Raw genomic sequence first — 6,527 nt, forward strand, 5'->3', positions numbered from 1 at the left:
ACGAATTTCCTCTTAAAGAATCTCCACTCCCTCTGAACTCCAGCTCTGGGGTAGCAGTTTGGAAGGCACTGGTGTCATATAGGAAGTAACTTAAGAGTCTGGCTGGCATCAAGGTAAGAACTGGGGAACAGCTTTCCTCCCAGACAGAAAGGCAGGCAGAAGCCATTGTTCCTTTCATGAACCCTCTACCAACAGAGCCAAAGAGTGGCAGGCAGGTGCTATTTTTGAGACTCCTTCAACCTGGTTAACATTTTTTCCCCTACTCTGAAGATCCCCTGAGTCTCTGCCCCACTCAAATTACCAGCCCAACAAAACTGTTAACAGTGGCTTTTCCATATTAATGACTGGTCTTGGCTCATACTTCACAACTTCCTAAACACTCTCAAACAAGCAACAAGCAGCCTTAGTGAGCCTCTAGCCCCTGTACCACTTGCTATGGAGCCCAAACCCAGCACTAGCAGCAGCCAGCCTAGGTTCACAGATTGGTTTCACCTGGGAACCTCCAAGTCCAGCACAGGTAGCAGCCATCTGCAGATTGTTTTGTAGTTCACACAGGTTGTCCCTGGGCAGAACACAGGTTGGGGCTGAGCTTGTCGTACACCACATGAAAAATCGCAGACCCTGTGCACTCAGTGGACTGTTATAGACCATGATGGAGTACCACCAACCTTCCCCTACACAGCTACCCTCCATGGAGGGTGAAGGTTGGTGGTCAGTGGGCACAGCCAGTTCTTGCAAAATTACTGGCCTGCCTAAATACCTCAGGAGCAAGGGATCTTAGCCCCACACCAGACCACATATCCCAGGATCCCAAGTATCCAGTGCCAGGAAGATAAGCCCCCATAATTCTGGCTGTGGGATTGGAGCAGCAGAAGAAACTGCAGGATTCTCAAGTGTCTTCTCTTAAAGGCCTTGCAACAGACTTAGGACTTATGAAGACTCCTTCCCTCTGGGCTCCAGCACTGGGGAAGCAGCCAGAAGGGCACCAGTAGCATATAGGGAGAAACTGAAGTGTCTGGAATCAGGGCGAGTGCTATGAGATAGCTTCCTCCTGGACAAAACTCCAGAGGCCAGGCACAGCATTGTCCCTCTTCAGAGTCCTCCCTGACATGAAGCCTCAGAACAGTGACACCATATCGGAGATTCCCATCAACCTGGTTCACACAGGTTGCCCCACCCATACAACTTACAGTAGCCCATGCTACTAAGACTGGGTGTCAAAGCAGCTCTACCTAATACAGTATCCCCTTACTTATTGTGGGTATTACGTTCCAGACCCCCACACACACACGAAGTAGGAACCTTACATTTATTCTACACTCAAACCTATATAACTTTAACAACATACATATACAGTACTGCAAAATCCCATGATATAGCAAAAAATCTGCAATGAACAATTAAATATAATATTTTTTAAAACCCCACAATAAGTGAGGCCATGATAAGTGAACTGTGATATAGAGAGGGACTACTGTACATAGAAACAAATACAGGGAGGCTGCCAAAATGAGGAAACCAAAAAATATGGTTCAAATGAAGAAACAGAACAAAACTCCAGAGAATAGAACTAAACACAATGCAGATAAGCAATCTATCAGATGCAGAGTTCAAGGACGCTCAAGGAACTTAGTGAGAACCTAAACAGAATAAAAAAGAACCAGTCAGAAACAAAGGACTCACTGATTAAAATAAAGAACAATTTACAGGGGCACAACAGTAGAGTGAATGAAGCTGAGAATCAAAGAAAACAAGAAGAAAAAAGAATCCAGAAAAATGAGGGTAGTGTAAGGAGCCTCTGGGACAACTTCAAGCATTCCAACATTTGCATCATAGGGATGCCAGAAGGAGAAGAGAAAGAGCAAGAAATTATAAATCTACTTGAAAAAATAATGAAAGAAAACTTTCCTAATTTGGTGAAGGAAATAGACATTCAAGTACAAGAAGCGAAAAGAGTCCCAAAGAAGATGGATGCAGAGAGACCCACACCAAGACACATCGTAATAAAATGCCAAAGGTTGAAGATAAAGAGAGATTCTTAAAAGCAGCAAGAGAAAAGTAGATAGTTACCTACAGGGGAGTTCCCATACCACTGTCAGTTGATTTCTCAAAAGAAACTTTGCATGCTAGAAGGGATTGACAATAAATATTCAAAATCATGAAACGCAAAGACCTACAGCCAAGATTGCTCTACCCAGCAAAGTCATCATTTAGAATCAAGGGGCAGATAAAGAGCATCCCAGACAAGAAAAAACTAAAAGAGTTCATCATTACCAAACCATTATTATATATAATGTTAAAGGGACTTATTTAAGAAAAGAAAAATCAAAACTATGAACAATAAAATAGTAATAAATACATATCTATCAACAATTGAATCTAAAAAACAAACTAAGGCAAATAAGAGCAGAGACAAAATCATGTATACCAAGAGCATTTTGATGGTTGCCAGATGGGAAGGGTGCATGAGGAGTAAGTGAAGAGGTGAAGAGAATCTAAAGTGAAGTATAGGAAATGGAGTAGCCAAAGAACTTATATGCATGACCAACGGACATGAACAAAGGTGTGTGGGATTGCCTGAGGGAGTAGGGGGTACTGGGACCAGGGAGGCAAAGGGGTAAAATTCGGACAGTTATAAGAGCATAAGCAATAAAATATAATTAAAAGAAGAAAAACTATTCATTTAAATTGTGAAAATTGTTTTCTCAAACTTTTATGCCTAATGTAATTATTCTAGTCTACATTTCTCAGGTATTTATATTATTCAACTACAGTATTCCCTCACTTATCGTGGGTATTACATTCTAGACCCCCCCCATGAAGTAGGAACCTTATATTTATTCTACACTCTTGAACCTATGTAACTTTAACAACATATGTATACAGTACCACACAATCATGTGATATAGCGAAAAATCCGTGATAAATAATTAAATATAATATTTTAAAAATCCCGCGATACAGTGAGGCCATGATCCGTGAACCGCGATATAGAGAGGGACTACTGTATATTAATTTGTAGCATCTCTCTGACATATGAATGAGTCTACAAATATATAAACGATTGCAATCCTTTTTGTTTTAATATTAATCTATTAATAGATGGCATTTATTTACATAGCTACATTTATATTAACTTCTAGCCCAGAAAGTTTTCCACTATTGTAATTAGATCTATTGTTTATAGAACTCTTTCATGTTAACTCAATTTCAGGATGCTTCATTAAAGTATTTAGGTTATCTCTGGTATCATTAACATTTAAAAATTATCAGTGAAGGAGTTATTTTGTAACACATTATTAGTAACTTTAAATTGTAAATTAGTTTCAAATATTATTCTTAAATTTCTAAAAATCAGCTAGAACTTTTAAACATTGTATTTAGTGAAAAATTTTTTTAATGTTTTCAAATTTTATAAAAAATGTTTTCTATATTGCAGATATCGAAGCAACAAGACATAATAAAAAGCAAAAACAAAGAAATGTCACCAGACAGGTAAATATTTTGCTAAATCATTATATTTTCCAGTACAATATTTAGGGAATAGACATTGTTAGTAGTATTAATTCAGCCTGCTCAGAATTCTTATGCAAATAATACTGACTTGTTTCTGTTCTTATTTATTTCATTCTCACTAAGTTTTTTTTTTTTATTAAACAAATATTTACTCATTCCTCTGTGAGAAGATAAGACTGTTATTAAGCATTAAGTCCAAACATTCTCGTAAGCCATGGATTTTCAGAGGTCCTAAGTATTAAAAAAAAAAAAAAAAAAAAAAAAAAAGGACAGAGACAAGACTGGTTTATAGCATCACAGATGCTTATTAAACTTTATTAACCTCATGATGTTTCTGGCATTTTGGAAGTAGGGGATTCAACATTCTCAATCTATTCTCAACCCAGCAACCAACATAATTCTGTAAGTGTAAGTCATTTCAAATATCTCCAGTACCTTAGTGACTTCCCATCTCACTCAGAGTAAAATTGGTGTGTTGTTTATTAGACTCTGTGGTCTGTACCAGTTTTGTCTCTGACATCATCTTACTACTATCTTCCTTACTCATACCATTCTAGACACACTGACTCTGTGCTGTTCCTCAGAAACTCCAAGTATGTGCTCACCTTTCTGTTCTTTCTCTTGGAATGCCCTTGAACCCAGATATCCACGTGGCTCCCTTTCCTCATTTCCTTAAGATCTTTGCTCAAATGTTATCTTTTTGGAGGTTCTGTCCTTGAACACACTGTAAATTTTCCATCATTCTTCTAAAATTGCAAGCCCTATCATGACACATTCTATCTTCCTCCCCTGCTGTATTTTTTCTGTCAGAATGAGCACTATGTAGCATATTTTATTATGATTGTTGTCACACTCCCTCCATTAATAAACTCCATGAGAGCAGGATTTATTGGTTGTGTTGTTCACTGCAATTATCCTAGCAACTAGAACACTGCTGATCACATAGTAGGCATTCAACAAATGTTTATTCATTTAATGAGTAAATAATAAATTAAAATTAAAAGAGTAAACTTTGAAAAAATGTTTATATAAATCAAAAATTTCATTCCTTATTGCAACATTTGCTAAACTGCTCCAGAATTAGCTTGTCTTCAGTCATAAGCATCACACCCCATAATTAGCATTGGAATTATTATCTGCAGAAATACAAGTGACCTTTACATAAAGTTCACACTTTGTCCTTGCCAGGTGGAGATTGAAAGGACATCAGCTTTAACAGGACATCTTGTTTCTCTTGTAGGCCCTTGATATCCTGTCATATGCATTGCCTGCCCAAGAACACCTAAAAGATATAGTAAAAGTTTATAGATTTTATTAAATATGCTACTATCAGTTATTCAATATTTGTTTATAAAATAGGTAGATTCTCCATTCTCTGAACTCATCTCTTCTTTATAATGACCTATATTGGTATCATACCTCTCAAAATGTTGCCTTTACCTTCATTATAACTGAAATATGTAAATCCTGTTGTCTCCTGAGAACTTCCCCTATAGCCCTCTCAAACATTTTCTCCCACAACCCAATTATGTTGGTCCTAGTTGGGTGGTTGTTATCCTTCTCCCTTTTTTAAAGTATATTTTATTGATTATGCTGTTGACCCAATTTTTTTCCCTTTGCCCCCTCCTCCCAGTACTCCTGTTCCCTCCAGCAATCCCATCCCCCTTAGTTCATGTCCATGGGTCATGCATATAAGTTCTTTGGCTTCACCCTTTCCTATACTGTTCTTAATATCCCCCTGTCTCTTTTGTTCCTACCAATTATATTTCTTGCTCTCTGCATCATTTCACCCTTTCTGCCCTTCTGCCTCCCAGGTGATAACCCTCCAAATGATCCCCATACCTATGATTTTGTTCCTGTTCTAATTATTTGCTTAGTTTGTTTTTCTTTTTCTTTTTTAGATTCAGTTGTTGATAGTTGTGAGTTGTTGTCATTTTAGTGTTCATGGTTTTGATCTTCTTTTTCTTAAGTAAGTCCCTTTAACATTTCATGGCTTGGTTATGATGAACTCCTTTAGCTTTACGTTGTCTGGGAAGCACTGTATCTGCCCTTCCATTCTAAGTGATAGCTCGCTGGATAGAGTAATCTTAGTTGTAGGTCCTTTCTTTTCATCATCTTGAATTCTTCTTGCCAGTTCCTTCTTGCCTGCAAAGTTTCTTTTGAGAGATCAGCTGATAGTCTTATGGGAACTCCTTTGTAGGTAACTCATCTTTTCTCTTGCTGCTTTTAAGATTCTGTCGTCATCTTTAACCTTTGGCATTTTAATTATGATGTGTCTTGGTGCGGTCCTCTTTCAGTCCAACTTGTTTGGGACTCTCTGTTCTTCCTGGACTTGTATGTCTATTCCCTTCACCAAATTAGGGAAACTTTCATTCATTATTTTTTCAAACAAATTTTTAATTTCTTGCTCTTCTTCTTCTCCTTCTGACACTCCTGTGATTCAGATGTTGGTATGTTTAAAGTTGTCCCAGAGGTTCCTAATCTTCTCATTTTTTTTCAATTCTTCTTTCTGTTCTGGGTGAATTTTATTTCCTTCTTTTGTTCCAAATCATTGATTTGAATCCTGACCTTTTCCCCATCACTGTTGTTTCCCTGTATATATATATATATATTTTTTTTCACTTTGTATAACCTTTGCTTCTTTCTTTATTTTGTGGTTGTACTCAATCATTTCTCTGAGCATCCTGATCACCAGTGTTTTGAAGTCAGCATGTGATATGTTGGCTATCTCCATTTTGTTTTGTTCTTTTTCTGGGTGTTTTTTCTGTTCTTTGTTATGCCACATTTATTTGCCTCCTCAATTTAGCAATTTCCCTGTGTTTGTTTCTGTGTATTGCATAGAGATGCTTTGACTGCATATCTTGGTAGTATGACCTAATGTAGTATGTGTCCTATAGGGTCCAGTGGTACAGCCTACAGCCTCCACTATCACTCAAGCTGGATACTCAAGGTGAGCGCTTTGTATGGCTGAGTACACCCTTGTCTTGAAGTTGAGACTTAATTGCTCTTGG

The sequence above is a fragment of the Furipterus horrens genome, unplaced genomic scaffold (assembly GCF_987537825.1).
Source record: "Furipterus horrens unplaced genomic scaffold, mFurHor1.1.pri manual_scaffold_8, whole genome shotgun sequence".
Lineage (NCBI taxonomy): Eukaryota > Metazoa > Chordata > Mammalia > Chiroptera > Furipteridae > Furipterus > Furipterus horrens.